General features: G+C 40.6%; 1 long non-coding RNA gene across 1 annotated transcript; it reads left to right on the top strand.

Annotated features, from left to right (window-relative positions):
• Nucleotides 1-908: 908 nt before the first annotated feature.
• Nucleotides 909-22915, top strand: LOC134508180 (uncharacterized). The gene is made up of 3 exons (XR_010069004.1): nt 909-1146; nt 21174-21228; nt 22876-22915. It is a non-coding gene; the product is annotated as an uncharacterized LOC134508180 (long non-coding RNA).
• The last annotated feature ends 1481 nt before the right edge of the window (nt 22916-24396 follow it).

Here is a 24396-nt window from a genome sequence, read left to right as displayed (position 1 = left end):
TGCCATTTCAATGCTTGAAGTGTCTTTTCATACAGCCTGAAGTTATGCATATAGCCTTAGAAAGCAAAGTATGCTTTATCTCCTCACTCTTTTTTTACACATGCTTTCAACTCTGGGGAGGGCTCCGGAAAACTGGCCAAACTGGTTGTTTATTTAATGGAACTAACACATTTCTAATTTGGGCAACAGGGCTGAGTCATGGCTCACATAACTGATTAGCTCTATTTCTCTCTCTGTTGTTTACAACTCAAGAAAAAGAAGCCCATAGGATGTTATTTCAAATGATGCTGATACTGAAGATCAGATAGCCGATCACTGGGGCTCCAGCAGCAGAAATATCTGTAGTTGGAAAATTAAACTAAGAGATTATAGCTGTCACCAAAAGAGGCTCATAAAAGTATTCTTATTAAATCTCTCCACAGGACTGAGGAACTAATAGATTAGCTAGCTCCATAAATGAAAACTGCTAAGTATCAAACCCAAGAATGAATCTCACCAGTAAATTCTGAATTGTTTCTCTCGCTCCAACAAAAAGCAAAGATCCTGAATATTTACTTATCTGTCTTTTCTTAATTGTGTGTCAATTATAGAATAAAATTTGAGTAACGAAATGTTAGTCTAAGGCTTGCTCAGCCTCAGGCAAGCTATCTGATGTGCCACTACACGTGCAGTCACAGTGTATTAAAGACAGGGTAAATATGTGGAGCTGGGGGAATGCAATATGCTGTCAGGTGATGCCCAGAAATACCTCCTAGTGTTTTGTTTCAGAATAACAATGCAATGAAACATAAATAAGTCAGGGTGAACTGGCTTGTTGCAGAGGTTACCTAGACAGTGTCTCTCAAACCGGTTTCACAAATATGCTCTAGATTTGCAGTGCTGCACAAAAGCTTTTGAGGTTAGGAGACTCTGCTCAGACAGATGAAAAGAAGCAGTGTCAAGTTATTACATCTGTCTCTCCATTTCTTCCCTTAATTTGTAAATGCAGGGACCAAAAAAAGGAGACAACATAATATGAAGGAGTTCTGGATGTGAAAGATTCCTTTTAGGAAGGTAATGGGCCAGTCAGGGAAAGACTGTGTCTAGCTGGTGGGAGAGTCTCCTCAGCTGCTGCACGTGTTGGGGGAAAAACACATCAGGCAGTGGGTAAGTGTCATGTTATTTGCTTTTAAAATCTTCCACGGTTTTCACTGTTGGTGCCATTTTTAATGACAGTCTCTTGTATTGTGTCAGGAGAAGAAAGGAGAAGAGCTTTCATGCAGTTCAGGATGAGCTATAAATGAATCAGTATTACAAATAAAGCTATATGGCTTAAAGGTTTTGGTACAGGTGCTGCGTACATCATACGGGAGGTAGCAGATGGGAAGGGACTCTTGACTATACGCAGGCTCCTGACGGTATCAAACAAGCCACGGCAAGGCTGCTATTAGTTGTACTGCACTGCAGCACATAGCTGGCTTCACTTCTGGCTTCTGGGACTGAAGCACTGCGGGTACTGTCGGTAGAACAACTGCATATGCAGAACAACCACTGTAGAGGAGAGCAAGCATCCCTGTGTGCTGTTACTTGTTGTTTTCCAGCTTAGGCTAACATTTACGGATCTCTAGCGTTTTATAGTACTGGCTGATTATAAAAAGCATTACTAAAGGTCCTGTTGCAATCTTTTGAATGTTAGGAGTAAAAGAAAAGGAGAATTTTAAAAGTGACCTTAAAAAGAGAATCTCCTGCTCACATGCTAGAGGTGAATGACTTGTTTGAGTGACTACTCTTCAATTTCTCCACAGAAAAGTACTTTGGTGTGCACATCACAGGGAGCCCCAGTGGACAGATGGGTGTCACGGTCTTGGTTACGGAGGTTATCCATCCACTACTTGCGTGCACACAATGGATATTATTAGCAGCCCCCTACCATTAAAATCAGGCACGTGTTATCAAAATGATTCAAATACAGTGGGGGTATAGAGGTGCCTAAATCAATCAGTGCAGGTATGCTGCAACGCACTGTGGACCATTATACAAGGACTGGCAGGAATGTGTAAGGCAGCCAACACCAAATTAGCTAACTACTCCTCCAAAGACCATTGCACACGGTGAAATGGACTGCTAAATAAAACAACTGAGATACAGGCTTGTCATGCATGCAAAGCATGTGGGCACAGTGACCAAAAGTCAGTCAGGTGTGCCTAAATTCCAGGACTCTGCTCAGAAATCCTGGACGCTGTTCTGACACATGGATTAGCAAACAAAAGGCATCAGAGAAGTCAAAAGTTCAAAAGTGCATTTCCACATACCTCTATATTGTGCTTGTCTGTACTTTCAATTTGTTTCCTTTCATTACTCCAGCTTTTTTCCAAAGAAAGTATAAATTAATAGTGAAGGTCATAGAAACTATTTTGATCCAAGATATCCTTTGATTCGTTTGTATTCTACAAAGGTTACTAGCTCCTTTGTTCTCCTTATTGTTTATTCTAACATGGATGAAAATAGTCATATTTTGTTTTTATTCAGACTGGGCCAGATTATCACAGCATTGTTAAAGAGAAAAATACCTAGAACAACAAGTGACCTTTAGTTTCACCACCACTATAAAAAACAATGATAGTAATATAGCTCATTTTTAAAACAATTCATCATTAAAGGGCATATACAGAACACGGCCTTTCCCACATGCATGGTTTTGCATGAAGATTCAATATTTTTCCTTTTTATTTATGGTATTTCTTAAAACTCCACTATTAAGACAGTTAAAACATTTGAACAAAGAACTGTGAGATGATAAGCTGGTTGCTTTTCTCCAAGTTACTCTGCCTCCTTTTTTCTTGACCTCACTGGCAAATGCTGCAGATTGAGGAGACTGTAGGGAGGGAGAGACTGAAGGTAACAAAAATTATAACTAGGAGTAGACATCAGCAAGCATAAACAGAAATTGATTTTAAGGAGATTTTCATTAAAAATTTAAGTCGAGCCAAGCCTGCTTGTAGTCCTGTAAAAGCATAAACAGAGTTGTTGTCAACTCTTTCTTAGTTTCAATTCTGTGCCTGCTCGCTTGGTCTAGAGTTATTTATATGTTATAATTGACAGACCGAAGCCTCTTTTTCAATTCTTTACATGTATTTAATTTGCTTGCTAACGGTGCTTTAACATTTTTATTGGTACATTTAGTAGTTACAGGTTTTTAAATGAAAGCTACCAAGATGTCTATTATAAGCATTTTTATTTTATCGGATGAACACAGTATGAAGGCGGTTCATATTTCCATACTTTTGAAGGTGATCAGGATCAATAGAAAATTCTGTGTTAGTTTCTTCTGCTCTTCCTCTATATGAATATATTTTACCACAGGATATTTCTGGCAGTTGGTGCTGTCTGTACTACTAGCACAAGTGAACTTGATATTGCCCTTGGCTTCCTTATATGAAGGCTGTTCAGGCTTTTCCAAATCCAGTATAGTTGGCTTGGTTTCTATAACAAAATGGATTTAAAGCTTCTTTATTTAACAAAAAGTTACCTATTTATTCAACAACATGGACATAAAGTGAAAGCAGATGGAGCTTCCTTTCAAACACGTCCAACAAGCAGATTGATTTCTATTGCCAAAGTGAGTTTTATGAAAGCCCAGAGAGGCTATGAAATATCGTGAAAGGCTGCCTAGGCCAAAGGTACAAGTGGCCAAGCATCTGTGACTACAGTGCAAAACCATAGCCTTCCGAGTTTTCCCCAATTTGTTTAACAAGTGCTTCATTTTGTATGACTTGCAGTGCTTTCTTCGAAAAGTACAGATTATAGGCCTAGTTTAAGCTTTTAAGCTTTTAATTGCCAATAAACAACTCTTGGCTCATTTGACTTTTTGCCACATTAGCAGACTTTGCTTTACTTCCAAGTTTCACGTGAGCTTACCACTGATTCACAACTGCTGTCAACAGGGTCTTTTTTGACACAGTGGCTCTAGAGAATTAACTTAGGGATTTTACAAGCAAGACTTCTGACGGGCTTCACCAGAATCATTGTCCAAAAGGGGTGTAGGGTCGCTGAGGTCTGACGACCTGAATGGGTTGAGGAGGGGACTTCACGTCCACAGGCGAAAGGATGGTCATCCTTAGATTTATCGCAGAGTGCTGCCAGAGAAGCCCAGTGACATCACTGAAACTCAGGCACAGTCAAAAGTTTTGTGTAAATTTTATATTGCAGAAAAATACCCATGGAAAAATGCCAGTGTCCATCGGGCCAGCAAGCAGGGAAAAGGTCAGAAAATGATTCATTTACTTATCGGACCCAAGGGTGAGCCTCAGGTGATGATTTTACTCACAATAACAGAAGGACAATATTTTCTAATCTGTGTAATCAAGAATCTAATCCTTTCTCTTTGCTAGTATAAAATGTAAGGGTTTTCACTGTAAGCCTGTGTAAATGTATAAAACAGACTAAAATGAAACTGACAGGCAGTAAGCATTCTCTGTTTTCCCAACACTACAAAATGCAAACCCTCAAGGACTGGCAACTCAAAACAAATCAGAGGCTCACAAAGATTCGTCTGTTTCTCCAGAAAGGGACAAGAATCATTTTGAAATAAAAGTTCATGAATTATTCTGATCTCCAGCTCAACTACTTACTCATCACTTGGGCAAAATCTCAAAAAGTAAGCACTATTATTCCGTCAGAAGAAACATATCCTGCTCTTTTATTAATTTTTAGAATATTATTAAAATATTAACTGTTAAAATATTAAATATTAAATTTTGCAGTTCGTTTAGCTGTCACCTAAAGGACTGCCCATTGTTGCTCACACTGAACGTGCTTGCTGTGTTTAGCTTGCGTGGCTAAAACCACTTATGGTTCTTCTTTTCTTAGGTATCAAGACCATACTTGTGCACCTAATCTGATGTAGCCCAGTGCTCAAAATCCATTCAGGAAGGCTGCATTTTAGGATTCACATTCCACCTTTCAGATTATTCTGGACAGTTGTGCGATCCCTGATCACTTTGTTCAGCTGGTTCTTCATTAAAAGCTTGGGATTCCCACTGAATGAGTAGGATAGAAAGGGTTAGTGAGGGCTGTTAGCATAGCTGCAGGCAGTATTTTCTTCCAAAATGTGGGAGCAGAGGAGCAGATGTGTTGGGGAGGGATATATTCTTACGAACTGCACCATATTCATGGATGAGTGGTTTGTGACTCCACCGTATAGTGTCAGAAGCTATTTCTGGTAACATACCTCCTTTCAGCTCTGTGCTAGTAAGCCCTCCTAGTCCAAGAGTGGTTTTGCTAGGGTTGGTGTATCGTCTCTAGTAACTTCTGCCAGCACAACAGAAGCTTGAAGTAGTGAGACAGCAAGGAAGGATTTTCCAGCTATTAGCCTTCTGGGCCACATATTTATTTCATCTGTAGCGTCCAACCTAAGACATACCTTCGGCATCTTAGACTGTGCTGTGGTGGGTGAAGATGAAGGACAGTGTTGCGTTTAGAGTCTGTTTTCTGCAGTTTGGGTTTTTTCTTTAACTGAAACAGGCACCTGATCCTCAAGGAAAGAAAAACCCAAGTCAGGACTGACTGCTATTTGCGATTTTAGGGAGCTGAGGTGCTAATTTATGCTATTGTCACTGTCTGTAAATTTGCTTTCTGTTCATATACATAGCTATGAAAATCCTTCTTACGTACCCTTCCTACATCAAATTATGGAGACTAACTGTCCTCTTCCTAAAATCCAGTTTCCTACTGGGATCACCTTCCCCAGGTAAGTGCTACTCATACACTTGCCAAAAAGGTCTGCTTTGGGCCCTCAGCCTGTCTCTCTCTCTCCATCATCCCCTGTGGCCATGAACCATAAAGGGATCCCTGGAAGGGCAGCTCACCTTGCCAGGTCCCTAAAACACCTCCTCGTCTTTAACACCAAATTGAAAAGCCTGGTCACAAATTTGAACACTTACGCCAGGAAGTCTCCAGGCAGCCTCTGCTGTGGCAAAATCCAAAGACGTCCCTCTGCCTCCTCCCCACTCTGAATAGGCAGAACACAAACAAAGAGAGATGGGCTGCTCCTGAGAGATCTGTCCCTGCCCTTCAACAGCCTGTTTCACAGGAGCTTTGGAGTCGATCCTTGTAGTAATTTCATACAGTGGGGTTGGGAAGCATGCACACGGATGCATTCCTAATGTGGAGGCAGTAAGTAACATCGGTTTTCCAGACTTCATCAGTTTGTATTATATATTTACGGTAAAAGTCCGAAAGAATATCTGAGAAGCTACCTGCCTTTCTGTCAAGCTGCATTTCAGCAATAAGCATAGATCTTTCTTCAACTCAGCATGAACTTCGGAAGCAGAGTCACGCCTGAGGCCATTAGCAAGCATCCTGCAGCCTTAATCCATAAATGTTTGCAGTGGGGCACTTTGAAATAAAGACCATAATCATTCCTATGCCTTTAAAAAGAGCTGTAACTTCTGTATCATCTTAAGTCATGCTCATTTCATCTCAGAAATCCTAAGTCTGGTTAGTCCTTCTCTGGATTTCCCACTAGATTTTGCAGTATTAGTCCGGCCCTCATGTTTCAAGCTGAATTTTGTTCTGAGACTTAAGTATTACCTGCCATGAGAAGGCTGGAGTCGCAGCCCTGGTTCTGCCGAACTTGAGCAGAAGTGCTGTAGTATTACCCAAGATACTTTTATCACTTTCATAGTTTTATGAAATGCAGCCGTTCTTTTCCTTATGCTTTTCAGCTGCCGAAAGAAAATAACAAGGGCAAAAATTTCTTTTGCCTGGGACAAATGCTAGGCAGTGACATCAACTTACTCTTAAGCCAGAGAGTCAGATGGCTGCACCCTTGGAGATCCATACAGCATCTCTTTACCATTACATTTCATGTAGTCAATTTTTTTAAAAATAGTGACTTTCTAATGAGAAACAGCATGTAGCATTGTTAAGCTTGATTAGGCAAATTTAATTGGCTATAGTTAATGTATTTGTGCAAAAGACAAATACTCAGCTTAAACACGGTTCTTAATCTTTCAGTAATTTAGAGTAATTTAACTAACCATGAAATCTTTAACTTTTAATGGGCTGTATTTCAAGTAACTTCCTCTTTTGTCTCTTCAGCTGTCTCTTTAACATTGTGTGCTTCCATTTCTGACAAAGGCGATTCCCAGTTTTCACGTCTCAGATAGGTACAGCCATACCCCCTTCCCAAACTCAGTGGTTTGGGTTCCTTTCCTATATATTCCGGTATGAAGCACATCTTTTACGACTATCCAGCATTCTCTAGTTTAGAGTTTTACCATTCTGGATTACAGCCCCCCCAAGTTGTAATTAGTTTCTCAGCACACCAGCAGTGCTCGCCCTGATATTTATCTCCTTCCTTTCCCTGTTCATTAAGCTGCTGCATTCACATAGCTCCTTCCACCATAGGGGTCTGCAAGAACATGGTAATCAGAACAATTGAACCTTATATCACAGGGCTACGTCAGTATAACAGATTTGTTTGAGGAGTATTTTAACCTTTCTAATCATCACTTTCCCTCCAGGAACTTATCTTCCTTTTTCCTAAATCGACTTTGCTTCATTCCCAGTTTGGCAGTCCTCAGTAGAGAGGTGGCAATTCAGCAGAAAACTCAATATTTAAATAGGCAGCTGCAAGCATCTACCAAAGAACAATCCTCCTTAAAAGCAATTGCTTTATTATTTCATACTTCCATCCTAGCTGTTATGGCACACCTCAATACCTGTCTGCTCTGGCTATTCGATTCTGGTTATTTTTTCCTCTCGACAAATACCAATTACCCTTGTTCTGTTCATGGTTCTCCTATTTTTATCTTATAGGCTTGTGTTAGTTATCACCTAATGGTTAGAGGTGCTTAAATGCCTTCTGATGCCTGTAATTTCATTTTCTATTGTATTTTATCAAATGAACACTTCAATCAATCAACTTAAACCTCATATTGTTTGACGTATGCAGCGTGGATGCTGAAGAACAAACAGCTGCCTGAAAAATGGGACCCTCCTTCAACTTTTTCTGTATACTTCAGCCCTAATCACATCCTAATTGAAACCAAATTTAAACCTATCGGAATTTTGCTTCATTGCTATTGAATACTATGTCCATGGCTATGGCTTTTGAAAGTGCAGCTCCAGCATTTGTAACTAAACAAGGCAAAGTTGACTATTGTAAGGGGCTGAGTGCTTCAGTCAGCTAGATCTGTCCCCTCTGCCCTCAAAATGGAGCACAGGCATGACTTTGATAAAGGGTAAAAGCCCTCTAAATTTCCCGTGTTAAAAACAACACAATTTTAATACTGACCATGGGTTAGGGTTTTTTTTCTTTGTTTTGCAATTAAATAAGGAATAAGCAGTACCAAAGTACTGATCGGAGTGGCGCTCACCTTACTAAATGATCTATCATTACTAATATGTTTTCTGTGTTCCCATTATTTTCAGCCTGCTTCTTGTAAACCATGGGAAAAAATATGTTCTACAGCATGTTCATCATAAAAAAAAACCACCCAGGTATCAAATTCAGGTTTTTCTATAATAGGCACAGGACAGAAAAAGTTCCTATTCTCTCTTCTCATCTCTGTTTTCTCCTGTGGTATATTTTTAAATGTACCTGTGCATTAGAGACACATAATCCTATTATTTCTGCAAGGTTTCATTAGTATATGAAATAAAACTCCCAGGTATTATGCTGGTCATCCCTATCCTTGTGTAAATGAGCAACCTTTTGAAGAAACAGTGCATAAGTTTCTCTTAATGAGGTTGAAGAAGTCTCCTAACTGCAATATACAGTGCCATTATTGCTTCATTCTCTACAAGGAGCACCTTTGGCAGATTCTAGAATTGCCTATAGTAACCCTTGCTACAGCCATGCTTTTCTTCTTTTATGCCATAATAGACTGAGACTCCAGTTTACAATATTGCCTATCATGCAAGTACAAGGTCTTGCCTTTTTTACTGTGAATTTTATTCCATTGTTGCTATATCAATTTTGTGCAAAATATTCCTCTTCTCTTTTCTATTAAACATGCCTCCAAGCTTTGTCTTAGTGCATTTCATCACCATGCTTCTAGTCGTTTTGCCAAATTTATTCAATATACCTATTTACTAAAGGTCCCACGACTGATCTTTGCAGAACTTAATTAGTTAAATCCCTCTGACATTTCTAACACTTTCTGGTTAGGTTTTTTTTTTCTTATCAGTAAGGATTACCTATTTTATATTTCTTCTACTAATTTCTATCTTTGCCTGCCCTGCACCTTTTTGATTTCATTGATTTGCCTTCTTGCACACTGACAACTGCCTTGCGCTAGCAATAACCCACATTCACTCCTTTGTTAACGCAGCACAAAAATGGCTCGAAAAAAATTTCCTGTCAAGTGTCCAGCTTCATCATCTGATTTCTTACTCGGCTTGGAAAAACAATAGGTTATTTAGTAAGATTTAGCTTTTTAAACTTTACTGTTTCTTTAGAAATGATTGCAGACTTTTCTCTTAATAACAGCATGCAAATTTATGCAAAGTACTTTCCAAAAAAAAAAAAAAAAATTTTTATATGATATTCCTTTCATGCAACACTTCAGAAAAAAGTGCTTCATTAATGGTCTTTGATGACTGTGAAGAAAAATCTCTATGCAACTCAGCAACATCAAGGTGCTGTAAAAAATCAAATCCTCTAAGTGAGCTACATGTTTCCCAAGAGAAATAATGAACATCCAATGATTCCTTTTCAAATAGACCAAGAAACTGTTTTGTGTCCTGTTTAGAGAGTTAATAGGAACCCATTAGGTCAATTCAAAACTTCTTATGTGGATCACTGTTTCAGTCTTTAAAGAAAAGTATCGAGAGGAAGAACTTACTTTATATTCCTGTGCGGTTTCATTGCATGGCCTATTGCCTGACACTTTAATGCTTTCCATAGTCCAAGGCTACATGAAGGTTACTGCCAGGCTACTCTTCCACTTGCTGCCGCCTTCGTATCTTTAGTTAAGCACTAACAGCAAACTCTTATTTTAAGCTACAAACACGGTTTAAATCATGAAGCTGCTGCTTCTGAAAGAACTATTCGTTCTGTCAATCCATTACACTTCACACCTTGTCAAAAGCAAGTGATGCTTAGTCAATCAAAGTATGTAAGTGTATATGTTCGTGTATAGTTCCAAATTCTGCATTTTCTTAAAAGGCCGATACCAGTTGCTTTTCTGGTATCAAATAGTTGGCTATTATCAAGCATTTTTTCCTTATTTGAGTTTTCTGTTTAATCCCAACCTGCAGCATGAGTTACCTTGCCTGTTTACACTAACCAAGGTAAAGTTTTGTGTACAACTGTGGTGTTTATTATAACATCTATTCTAGGTATCCCTTATCCAAATAGACCTCACCCACATGATGTAGACACTTGTTAAGCAAAACAGTATTCTGAACAAGTTAACTGCTGAAGTGTCGTGCAGAAATTAAATGGGTGATTGCCATTGAAGGAGGATTGACACATTTTCTTTAAAATAAAGGGAAAAAGGCAAAAGATTCCCATAAAAGTTTATTGGGACTCCACAAATTCGAATATCATGTTAGAAGCTCATGCTGCGATTTATAACCTCCTTTTCAAACTTTCCCTACCTGTCCATTTGTGGTCTCCAAGGTTCATGGAAAATAACCTGCTTTTGAGCAACAAGTTCCCTGTTCTTGACAGGAAACATCCCATGTTTGCTTTTGAACTCATTCAATAGAAGAGGTTTTTCAATAAATCTATCAGGATTATATATTCAACATTTTGTATGAAGGTTGAATGTGGAGCCACATGTTTCCAATAGACAGCATGAAACGAAATAAGCAGTTTTCCCCCTATTGGTAGCACCTTTTCAATTTTTACTGAATTTCCAAACACTATATGGCAGAATTGACTTAGTGGCCTTCATCCAGCAGCCCTGCCACCTTTTCTGTAGGCTTCAACTCCTTCACCTGAGGATGACAGCAGGCTCAGTGCTGGCCCTGCATGGTATATAAACTCTTCTTCACTCTTCCAGACCGCTAGAACAGGGGCTCTGACACCTTGTGCCATCAATGACCACCATTTTCTCACTCCTTGTGCCACTGTTTGCAGGTGGGGCTCCCTTCTTGTAACCTCAGATACCCCGCTAGGAAAACACCACTGATGCCTTTTGCCAGGCTTCTCCCCACTGCCTGGCATGTCATATTAATCTATGGACTTTGTCTACTAATATTATAGTTTATGGATTAAATATCTTACTGCATACTACACAGTCTCTGGGTGTGATAAAACACTGAAGGTTTGCATTTCCAGTTCTTTTGTCCTTTCAGCTGCCAGGACAGCCCTTCTATTCATTCTCACTTTTCTCGGATTACAATGTGCCCTGGGAAACCTGTTCAGCTAGTTTTTCAGTTTCTTCAATTGATTAACTTTTCTGTTACTAAGCCAGGATCAAGCCTGCTTTCCGGCAGCGCTATTCTGTCCTCTTGCTCACTAAACTTTGCAATAGGATTGATTACACTTGAATAAACTGGAGAATAATGGTGGAATGTGCATTGTTTTGTGGTCTGACACCTGACCATGACTTCTTTTTCCATCAAGCTCCCTACAATCACGTATGATTTTCTAAAACAATGAATTTGATATTCAAAATGGAATAAATGGCTATATGTCTGTGCAGAACATAGATCTGCAGTTTTTAGTGGAAATCTTAATGTATCATCTTGAAACTTGTCTGATTCTCTCTTTTGCCCCGGCCTACAGCTTTCATGCCAAGCATTAAATGACAATAATTGGCATATTCTGGCAAGGGGGACAGGGAACTACTGGAGCGAGTCCAGCGAAGGGCAACCAAGATGATTATGGGACTGGAGCACCTCCCTTATGAGGAAAGGCTGAAAGAGCTGGGACTCTTTAGCCTGGAGAAGAGAAGGTTGAGGGGGGACCTGATTAATGTTTACAAGTATCTAAAGGGTGGGTTTAAGGAGGACAGAGCCAGGCTCTTTCCAATGGTTCCCAGCGACAGGACAAGGGGCAATGGGCACAAGCTAGAACATAGAAAGTTCCGTTCAAATACACGGAAAAACTTCTTTACAGTGAGGGTGACAGAGCCCTGGAACAGGCTGCCCAGGGAGGTTGTGGAGTCCCCTTCTCTGGAGATTTTCAAGACCCGCCTGGATGCAGCCCTGAGGGATGTGCTTTAGGCAATCCTGCTTTGGCAGGGGAGTTGGACTAGATGATCTCTAGAGGTCCCTTCCAACTCTGAAGATTCCGTGATTCCGTGATTCCGTGATTCCACAGGCAGCCCAACTGCTTACTTTTTCCTTTTTTCTGATCAGGTTTCTAGCCAGGCCACATTGCTATCGAAGACAGAGGGGACGGGCTGGGACAGACTTGGGTCCATGCCATAGCACTGGGGTTCTGCCCAAGCGGCCAACGGGTAACACAGAAGACGGCAGTTAAACTTAGGATGCTGGCACTGCACAAAGGTGCTCCTATTATGCTCAAAGCATGACGGCAAGTGCTGTGGCGAGCTCTCTGAGCTCCTTTGCCTCTGCATCCTGGCAGTCACCTCTTCTCAGAAGCCTGCACTACTGCTTACACAGGAGGATCCACAATTTAAATTCCCTTATCTCTTCCATTCCAATGATTCTAGACATTAATATTCCCAAAGACAGACAGCTTCCTACTCCCATCAGTAGTCAGCCCTCTTTCATTTTCACAGAATCACAGAATCACACAGAATCTTCATGGTTGGAAAGGACCCTTAAGATCATCGAGTCCAACCAAACAACCTACAATCTCTGCCACTAGAGCATGCCCTGAAGTGCCCAATCTAGACATTTCTTAAACACCTCTAGGGATGGTGACTCAACCACCTCCCTGGGCAGGCTGTTCCAGTGCCTGACCACTCTTTCAGTAAAGTAATTCTTCCTAATATCTAACCTACACCTCCCCTGCCACAACTTCAGACCTTTTCCTCTGGTCCTGTCATTATTCACCTGAGAGAAGAGGCCAACACCCACCTCTCTACACCCTCCTTTCAGGTAGCTGTAGAGGGCAATGAGGTCTCCCCTCAGCCTCGTCTTCTCCAAGCTAAACATGCCCAGCTCCCTCAGCCTCTCCTCATATGACTTGGTCTCCAGACCCCTCACCAGCCTGGTAGCTCTCCTCTGGACATGCTCCAGCACTTCAGTGTCCCTCTTGTACAGAGGGGCCCAGAACTGAACACAGTACTCGAGGTGAGGCCTCACCAGTGCCGAGTACAGAGGCACGATCACTTCCCTACTCCTGCTGGCCACGCTATTCCTGATACAAGCCAGAATGCTGTTGGCCCTCTTGGCCACCTGGACACACTGCTGGCTCATGTTAAGCTGGCCGTCCACCAGCACCTCCAGGTCCTTTTCTGCTGGGCAGCTTTCCAGCCACTCTTCCCCAAGCCTGTAGCGTTGCTTGGGATTGTTGTGACGGAAATGCAGGACCCGGCACTTGGCCTTATTAAACCTCATACAGTTGGCCTTGGCCCATCGATCCAGCCTGTCCAGGTCCCTCTGTAGAGCCTTCCTACCCTCAAGCAGACCAAGACTCCCATCTAGTTTGGTGTTATCTGCAAACTTACTGAAGGTGCACTCAATCCCCTCATCCAGATCATTGATAAAGATATTAAACAAAACCGGCCCCAAAACTGAGCCCTGAGGGACACCACTGGTGACCAGCCACCAAGAGGATTTCACCCCATTAATCACAACTCTCTGGGCATGGCCATCCAGCGAGTTTTTAACCCAGTGAAGAGTACACTTGTCTATGCCATGATTTGCCAGCTTCTCCAGGAGAATGCTGTGGGGGATGGCGTCAAAGGCCTTACCAAAGTCCAGATAGACAACGTCCACCACCTTCCCCGTATCCAGAAGGCGGGTCATGTGGTCATAGAAAGAGATCAGGTTGGTTAAGCAGGACCTCCCCTTCCTAAACCCATGCCGGCTGGCCCTGATCCCTTGGCTGCCCTGCACTTGCTGTGAGAGCTCACTCAAGATGATCCTCTCCATGATCTTTCCTGGTACCAAGGTCAGGCTGACAGGCCTGTAGTTCCCCGGATCCTCCTTCCGACCCTTTTTGTAGATGGGCATCACATTAGCCACCCTCCAGTCATCTGGTACCTGCCCTGTTGACCAGGATTGTTGATAAATGATGGAGAGAGGCTTGGTGAGCTCTCCCGCCAGCTCCCTGAGTACTCTTGGGTGAATCCCATCCAGCCCCATAGACTTACGTACGTCTAGGTGCAGAAGCAGATCATTGACTACTTCCTCCTGGATTATGGGTGGGTTGTTCTGCTCTCCATCCTTATCTTCCAGCTCAGGAGGCTGTGCACCCTGTGGATAGCTGGTCTGACTATTGAAGATGGAGGCAAAGAAGGCATTAAGTATCTCAGCCTTCTCCTCGTCATTGGTTGCAACTTTCCCCCCAGCATCCAGTAAGGGATGGAGATTCTCCCTGGCTCTCTTTTTGTTGGTGTATTTATAAAAACTTTTTTTGTTGTCCTTAATGTTAGTGGCCAAGTTGAGCTCCAGCTGGGCTTTTGCCTTCCTAATTTTCTCTCTGTATAACCTATCGAGGTCTCTGTACTCCTCCTGAGTTGCCTGTCCCTTCTTCCAGAGGTGGTAAACCCTCCTTTTATTCCTAAATCCCATGAGAAGTTTCTTATTCATCCAGACTGGCCATTTTCCCCGCCCTTTAGACTTGCGACACTGGGGGACAGCCTGCTCCTGGGCCTTTAAGATTTCCTTCTTGAAGAGCGTCCAGCCTTCCTGGACCCCTTTGCCCTTCAGGACTGTCTTCCAAGGGACTCTCTCAACCAGTGTCCTGAACAAGCCAAAGTCCGCCCTCTGAAGTCCAAGGTGGAGGTTTTGCTAACCCCCCTCCTTACATTGCTACGAATTGAAAACTTGAGCATTTCGTGATCACTAAACCCAAGACAACCTCCGACCACTGCATCTCTTACTAGTCCTTCTCTGTGAACAGTAGGTCTAGCAAGGCACTTCCCCTGGTAGGCTCCCCTACCAGTTGTGTCAGGAAGTTATCTTCCATGCACTCGAGGAACCTCCTAGCCTGCCTGCTCTCTGCTGTGTTATATTTCCAGCAGATACCTGGCAGGTTGAAGTCCCCAACCAGAACAAGGGCTGGCGATTGCAAGACTTCAGCCAGCCGCTTATAGAATACTTCATCTGTCTCCTCATCCTGGCCAGGTGGTCTGTAGCATACTCCCAGCACAAGATCTCCCTTATTTGCCTTCCCCTTCAACCTTACCCATAAACACTCGACTTTATCATCACTGGAATCTAGCTCTATACAATCAAAACACTCCCTAATGTACAGAGCCACACCCCCGCCTCTCCTTCCTTGCCTAATAGATTTCCTTATAGATTTCTTGTCACCCTCTGAGCCACGTAAAGAAGTTGTTATTCATATGCAACAAAGTTTTTACTGAAGGATTTAGTTTTAGTTTTGCTTAATGGCATAAAAGCTAGAAACGGGGTTTTTTTTCCCCTGTAGAGCTCTTAGGGCTGTCAGGGTTAGCACCTTTTCAGTGTGCATTGCTGCAGGTATGTCATTTTCAAGAGTTAAAATTTGGCAACTGAACTTTGACAAAAATTTCTCTTTTGTCACATGAAGTCTAAAATGTTTGCCCTCTTCTGCTCTACCTTGATCTTTAAAATATAGTCAATTTGTTTGGCTTTTGTATTAGTTATATGCACAAAACTCTATTTTTAACCTTTCCCAGAATTTGCCTACACAAAAAGTCACATTTAAGCTTCAAAGCTCCATGGAATGGGAGGGCAATGTATCTTAATCTTTCAGTTTAACCTCTTTTACAGCATTACGAGACATTTTTCATGACATTTTGTTGAACATTAAAGCATACAATTTTTTCACCTCACTGCAGCAGCAGCATTTTTTTGCTTTTTTTAAGTAACAGAAAAGCCAAACCATATGGTTCTTCTATTACTTCTAGAGATGGCAGAATACAGAAAAAACCCACTAGTTTTTCCTGGCATTTGGGAGAGAGAAAGCATAATTTTTTCTGATATTTAGTTTGTGGTGAAATCGTTATTTGTAATTGGAATATTCTCGCAAAGCATACTGGAAATATAAAGTTGCAAAAACCTTCAATTAAAAAAAATCATAATGAACACAATAATTTCAAGTTTTAGTTTGTTCTGACATGCTCTGATTGGAGAAGTTAATAAAGAAAACATGAGGTATGCTAGTGTTACCAAAACAGGAACAGAAAGCTTTATTTACAAAATGTCTGCTATTTGGGTACTGATCATTCATTACAGCACAGCACCAGAATTTTTAATAAGGTTTGAATATATACTGACATATTTGGTTAATCTTCAATACAGTGCTGTGCTAACTAGACCACAATATGCCTAACGTGCCATGTTCATTGCACAGGCTTTATCTCTGAAAAGAAAATTTTCTTCTTTAGTTGCATGTCCTTACTGATGCTACTTACATACTATTTCTAAGTCCTACAAAAATCACCCCTTTTTGTCTATAAGCCAAAAATATTGGTACTTCCCCCCCCAAACACCAACATTGCTCTTCCATTTTTTTAAAGACAAAAAATCACTCAAAACCAGCGTAATATACATCAAGTATCTTGGCATTCAGTATTTCTCTGTCTTTGGTACCCACATAATGACCCACTGCATTTGTCACTGTGACAATGCAAAAAAGGGTACCTATTTCAGAAATCTGTTTTGTGCATGTGAAATATAAACGTAGTGTTTAGTTTTGTTAGGTCGTTATTGCACAAGTTTTCCCCAAAACTTTCCTCCCTTTTCCAGCAAAATTTTTTCAGTCCTACATGACTTCTGGAAACCTTCTGGAGTTCAAGCAACGGCTCCACCATGATCCATCTAAAACACTACAATAGACATGCTGAAGCTTTCCTAGTCACAGGCTTGCCACTTACCATACTTACACATAAGGTAGAACATTTGCATAAGCCTTCTGCAACTTTATATCACATTTCAGGTCTTAGTAACTCAGAGAGTATTTCTACGTTTTAGCTTTGCTAGAGGCAAGTCAGATTCAATGGCTGCAATGACATATTCATTTTGTTGCTTCTTTGCTCCTATATTGGCAATTCAGGAGTCATCTTCCCAAATCGCCTTGTCACCATCTCATCCTATAAGCTGCTTTGCTTACCTGTAGAGATTTTTCATGTCTGGAAAGTTACTGGATGTCACGTGTTATTTAAGGGCTAGTATTTGCAGACCACTAATTTCTGGCTCTCTGCTTGTGCCCCGAGGGTACTTCTTCGGTATCTAGGATGGTGGGACCAAATTTTTCTAGTGCATGTTTTTCAAACTTACAGTGCGATGTAAATGCAGAGCTTGGCCTCTTCCTGGCCTCTAAGGAGAGGAGGATGGGACCAATCCCTTGCAGAAAACAGACATCACATACTGTGTCGTGAATGGAACGACTGCAGAAAGTCACCACCAAGACGACATGCCCCCAAACTAGGGACAACCTGTCCTAAAATGGGATTAAAAACCCAAGAAGCAAACATCATGCAGTATACCACCTGACACTGACAAGTAGAAAACATCAAGGGGAAGAATGTAATAAAAGGCCAAGTATAGCGCAGTACTCCCTCTGGCTGTAGCCTCCTAGATTCAGTCCCTAACCAGAAAACGGCAATCACCAATGGTCCACCAGTGCCCAGTTGCGCAAGTTGTTAATCTTCAGTCCAGCAGTTATCGTCCATGACTTTGGCTATTCTTCTGAGCTCACTTAGATTTTTTTTATTTTTTATTTACTGTATCCTGTGCAAATGACTTAACATACATCGGTTATATTGTGTCACAAAGTACTTCCCTGGGACTGCTTTTTAAACACACTGGCTGACGGTTTAATTAGATGACCTGCAGTTCTGGTATTTAACAAATAAATAAGCATAAATTCCCTATTCTTTATCTCCATTGCAGATGTAATTTTACAGGTCAGAACTTCCGTAGAAATAGGACAGAGACAACTGGCGGAGAACTGCAGAGGAAGAAATCCTGCTTTTCAAGGCTAGATGTGTTAGAATATCATAGAAGTTCTAACGTTACATTGATTATGTCCTGCAGCACCAAATTTAACACAGAAATGTAAAATATTTCAAATGGTAGTCACTTAGAAAAGCAATTTTTTCCCCACAGTACAGCTACTGCAAAGATGTATTTGTCCTTTTCTTGTACTGCATGCTTTAGACCACTAACCTGATAGCCTTAGTGTGAAAACCAGCTTTTGACACATACTGGAGGGTAAAATATCCCTAAAAGAAAGAACAGGCAATTACCTATTTTTCCAAGACAAAAGTAATAATTACACTGCTAGATGACAAAAAAAAAAAAAAAAAAAAAAGACAATTTCTTTTGGTCTTCCCAGAGAAAAAAAAAGTTGTGACAATTGTCTCTAAGCTCATTTATGAAAATGAACTACGGGACTTATTAGCATTGGCTTTTCTTCACAGTGGTATTACCAATTTACAGTCAGACATCTTTCCTTTTCCAAAGTTGCTGATATGGTAGTTATCAAAATGAAAAAAGTCTCTCCTCTCTTGAAGCCATCAGTTTGGGGTTTTACTGGCTCAGGTGCTTGCCTACCGCACAGCGCATTCCTCAATTTTTAACTAGCTTTACTATTACCAGATAATAGTGCATTATTTCTGAGTTTTCAAGTCTCAAGGACAAGCTGGCATTTAAGGGCTGGTGATTCCTCTGCACGCTTCTTTGTGCCAGCCCTGGAAAGGCCCGTGAGCAAAGGAAAGCTAAACCGCTACCTAACCAATGATCCTTTAACTTATAGCAAAAGTGACTTTCATCACATCCAGGAGGAGAGTTGTAACTCGTCATAATTTAGCAGGGCTTGCATTGTAATCTGAATATATGAAAGTAATTTGAGGCTCTCTTTTATGTTAAGATGCAGTGTAACGTATGGTTTTCTATGCTTGTTTTATTGTGTGGATTTGAACAGATCTTAGGCAGCCACTATCTCTGTCCCCTTTGTGCCTCAGGGTTTATTAATTGTGAACAATGGGTCACTGTCTCTGAGAATGAAGAGAGGCTAATGCTTCCTAAGTACATTATTGCCTATTCATTTGCCCCTAAAATCGTTTGGCTGAATTTCATCTGTTCTTCCATCTGTGAAATCATCATTTAGCTGAATGGTGATTATGCAGAGTTGCTTTTCAGTTCTTCATTACTGTTTAATAGCTGTGCCGTCTTTAAAAGATTGCCTTGTTTATACTATAGCTCAAATACTTGAATCAACTGTGGCTTCATTTATGATGAACCCGCTTCTTTTCCCATCACTGAGTTGCACTGGTGTGAGCTCTAGAGTAGCTCTGGTACTGGAAAGCACTGGAGGCGTTTTTTGTCTCCCCGTATTCAGCCCTGAAATGAGCAGGTTTAAGCTTGTCTCTCTACACCAAAGCCACCACTGTGGGCATTGAACTATAAGTGAATCTGAACTAGGGCTGAGCAGGGTTGTAAATGACAACAATTACATTTTACATCGTTTCCATCATCCCATTTCTTCTTAATCACAGTGACCTTCTCTGGCCATAGCAAGCCTTAGATAAAACGAAATGAACATAAACTTCTATCTAGTACTATGTTTTAACACTTGCAGATGTACCAAGACAACACTTTCAAGTTTATTTCTTTACTACTTATATTAAAACCTCACCTGCACAGAATATTTTATTGTGTTCATACTTGGGATGTATCATCATATTACCATGCTTTTGTCTTCTGCTGAAGCTAGTTTAAATTCATAATATCTTTTTTTTTTGCTGAAGCTAGCCTTTTGGCAAAGAATTACGTTCCTCTATTAATAAAACTAATCTATCTTGCGGCTGATTTCCTAATAAGAATAAAACTTAAAAAGCAAGTGAGGGCTGTATTGCCCTGCTAGTCCTAGAACAGGTAGCGTCAGGTTATTAAACTGTTAACTGTGACCAGCTTGTAACAGGTACACGGCACTCCTAAGCCACAACCCAACCTGAGCCAACAATCCCTCCCTTATATTTGGTAATCACTTGTCTCGTGGCTCATTTCCATCAGCAGCTACAGGGTACCCTTTCTGCGCAGACAAAGATGAGTACTGTCTTCTAAAGCTCTTTGGCCACTGGCAGGCAGATCCCTATTTTCCAGATGTATGCTATTAATAATTAACAAAGCACCAGAAAAAATTTACTTAAAGTTGTATATATTTTATATTTCACCTCATCACAGCTTACTCTCACATTTGAGAAGCACGATAAGAAACCAATTGCTTTCAACGTCTTTCAAACAAATGAGCCACAGTTCTCAACCGAGGGGAAAAAAAACCCTCGTCTCCATTCAGGGAGGAAGAAAGAGTCACTTTGTTCCCTGCCACAGGCTTTCCTGCCCAAATGGAATTTAGGTATACACAGCAAAATCAAGCAAAATCTGACTGCAGGAACGTTAGGCACATCTTATGCAGCATCAGTAGATGTCTTATGTCAGGCTTATAATTCACCGAGGATCCTAGGAACCTGCTCTGGGAACAGGCTCTGGAGCCTGCATTTTGGAGTGAAATTACCATAGAGCTGGCATAGCCGAGTATATATATATGACCGCAGGCCCTCTTTCTGCTGTTTAGGGAGCTCATTAGGGGTTTTCTTCAAAAAGGCATAAATACAGGCATTAACTTAACTGAAGTTTTGCTCAGAGTGGGTATAATCTTAGAATAATAAAAAAAAATTAATTAAATTCTTCTTAAACTTCATAGTTGGAAAATTATTAAGCTTTTGGTAGACAATAATGAGACCTTCTCCTTCAGGTCACTTGTAGACTATCCCAAAATAGTTTTCTGATGTTACATTAATGCAGATATTCATAAACGAACCTTGAGCTAAGCTATGTTTTGAAAATTGTTCTTGAATTTCAGACAGTCATGTCAATGGTCAACTGCATTTAAAAATATTTACATATATCTAATATGACAAACCTGAAAAACAAAACCTTTTTTGTTTCTTTTTCCATTGTGCAAAGTTGTTTCTTTTTTAAATGCAAACAGCCCTATTGGTGAGAACGATGCCTGACTACTAATATATGAGACATAATTAATTCCAGGGAGATTATTAAGGCATATCACAAGCTTACTAATGAAAGTTCATTTGTGTTGCTTACAGATCATACTCCTAGGATGCATAGAGATAAATGCATTACGCCCTGCAGCTTACGGTGGTATGTGCTTATATTTTCTTGTGCATAGACATTACAATGCTGACCTCCATTTGGCTCTGACCAAGCCAAGTCTCTAAGAAATCTGTCTTGGCAGCTCAACAGCAAGAGGTTAAACAGGTTAAGTACACATTTGATCTTGATCAGCTGCTAGGAAACTAACACCTGGTTTTACTTTATGGGATCAAAACTTCTGCCCATAAAGAGGGTAAGGAAAAACTGAATGCAGTAAAATTGCATATCTCTTCGTCAGTCACAGTAAGAGTCAGTCAGCATCAGTGAGTCCTCTACATATTTCCAGTGCTAACTGGGTGTAACCAAAGTGTAAGTTTAACTGTTTTACTCTATAACACATCCTTCCCCTCCTTCCAATAAATGAAACAACAAAGCTTCTCTTGATGATATAACTCCATTTGTCCTTACAGAGGTAAACCTATATGTTGAAGTCCAGGCTTTCTTAAATTAGCAGGCAAAGGCCCCTGTTTTTCATTAAGGCCTGTTCCCTTCATGAAAACAGTGGCATTATGAACAATCCTACAGGTTCAGTTTTGTGCTTCCATGCAGCTTGGCTTCATCATTACTGCTCTTGACTAACACCCAGCTGTTTCTGCTAACCATGCTTTAATCAAATCTAGCTATCAACATTATAGAATCACAGAATCACAAAATAGTTCGGGTTGGAAGGGACCTTTGAAAGTCATCCAGTCCAACCCCCCTGCAGTGAGCAGGGACATCTTCAACTAGATCAGGTTGCTCAGAGCCCCGTCCAACCTGACCTTGAATGTTTCCAGGGATGGGGAAGATACCACCTCTCCGGGCAACCCGCTCCAATGTTTCACCACCCTTATCATAAAAAATGTCTTCCTTATATCTAGTCTAAATCTACCCTCTTTTAGTTTAAAACCATCACCCCTTGTCCTATTACAACAGGCCCTGCTAAAAAGTTTGTCCCCATTTTTTTATAAGCCCCCTTTAAGTACTGAATGGCTGCAATAAGGTCTCCCCAGGGCCTTCTCTTCTCCAGGCTTAATAACCTATATTATATAACCATAATTGTGTATGCTCCAGATCAACAATGTGGGCTGAAAGTGACCATTAAAAACATCCATATAAATTTAATTATCTTTGCATCAAATATCACTGGTCCAGTTGATTGCTATGCTTATAAAATGTCACCAGTCTTCTGAAAAGAATGCAAGTAATGATAGTTCAGCTTCCACCATTGACAAACAAGCTTCTCGCCTGCTTCGAAAGAAGAAATGGGGACTTTAAGGAGCTTTTTATGAAGGAGTGTTTATTAACAGTGAAATTTCTTTTGTAGTGGGCTTCAAGACTGTTATAAAGTGTATTCATTCTGCAGTTTATGTCATATTACGGCTCAGCAGAAATACAGCGATTGGTAAGCTAATTGTTTAGGAAGACCTTTCTTTCAGCCACTGACAATCAGCCTTTCTCCAACCATCAAAACAAGTTTACCAGGGCTCCTTGTCCTTCTTAGATAGACATAAAATGTTGTTTTGTCCTTCTGACATCTTGCTTAAGACTGCAACAGGTTGGAAATCATCCGGTTGTTTCAGAAAGGGTTTGGCGGGCTGCAGTTACCTTCTCCCTGCAGATGCTTTTTTGTCAATTTTTGTCCGTTATCTGCAGTGCTGTCATCTGCTATCCCACGGGAGAATCAAAGGGATGCATTCACTACCACAGACATGGCTTCAATAGTCTTCCAGGTGAGCAGTGCAAATTGGCATATCCCCGTACCTCTCTGACCACTTTAGCTCTCTATTTTATCTCTTTTGGGGTTTATTCATGATTAGGTCTAATAACATGCACTAGTGAGAGTTAGCTTGAAAATATTTTACTCTCATGCTTTGGATAAAACCACTCTTTTCTATTTAAGAAGGGAACTATGTTATTTCAGAGTTACTGAGATAATCTAGGACTGGAAAAATACCAGGGTTTGTACAAATCATGTGTGTAATACGTGACACTGTGGAGCATTGTGGTACAGATTAGGGAATTGTAAAGAATTAGTGTTACCAGAAGGGTGGAAGGGAATCTATTACTAAGAATTTTTCTTCTCTAGCATTTGTTAACCTGGAAATTTGCAAAATTCTTCTCATAGTTCACACTTCTCATCAATAATCAAGGAAACAATACATATTATTGAATGTTTATATATTATCTTCAATCTATAGTATGTTTTACTTCCAGGAGGCCTAAGAAAGCCAGGGAGTTTCAAGTAAAAATCTCTAGTGTTCAGTTAAATGTCATCCATTACATCATGTAAGGTAGTCAACTTACAAATGAAATTAGCATCTTATCAAGAATAGTACTGCAATTTTTATTTCCAGTCATTTTGTGATAAAGTATAGAAGTTTGAGGTATCATATCAAAGCTAGCAATTAGATGGCACTAGGTAATTCCCTGTCTAAGACAGACAGAAACAAAAAACCAAAACCCAAACACACAAAATACATGCCTACTTTCCTTTCCTTTTTCTTCCTGTTTTTTTTTTTTGGAAGCCCACTTTTTGCTCTTGTGCCCCCGCTTCTGGAGAAAATATACAGCTTAGTCTGTAAGCCTGGCTCAGCACCTCTCTAGCTTTTTAATAGAATGAGGGAATACAAAGCCAGCTGTTGAAGTATAATATGCAAACTCGCATTTTACAGTGAAAACGGGCATCATTTTCCCTTTAGCCAAATGAAGCTGTATTTCTAGCAAAGTATTTGTACAGCCAATGTCAGCACGTGCGAGTTATCAGATGAGCTCAAGCTGTAAGCTCGTTCATGAGGAACTGCTTGAAGACTTCAGGAAGCTGATAGGACTGGAGCGGCAATGTTCTTTCTGTTATCTCAGCAGAGTTCTGAAGAGCATTGGGCAAGTCTACACATCAGACTCACGCTAAGCACCTAATGCCTCATCCCAAAAGAACAACTGCATGGGTTTATATTTTATTAGCATTTGCTTACATGTAGCAATAAAAATTAACAGACGACCGATGTCTTCTTTTTCTAATAGAAATATTTTCACCTCATTCTTTGCATTATAATGATGTTGATATATGAATAAAAATCTTTGGCTTGCATGTCACCCCCAAAAATGAGAAAATGAAAGAAAGGTATTTGCCATGAGAGGAAAATATATCGACATCTTTTCATTAGAGAGGCCAGC

Source organism: Chroicocephalus ridibundus, chromosome 1 (assembly GCF_963924245.1).
Source record: "Chroicocephalus ridibundus chromosome 1, bChrRid1.1, whole genome shotgun sequence".
Classification (NCBI taxonomy): domain Eukaryota; kingdom Metazoa; phylum Chordata; class Aves; order Charadriiformes; family Laridae; genus Chroicocephalus; species Chroicocephalus ridibundus.
The sequence above is the reverse complement of the archived record's forward strand: the minus strand, read 5'-3'. Positions and strand labels throughout refer to the sequence as shown.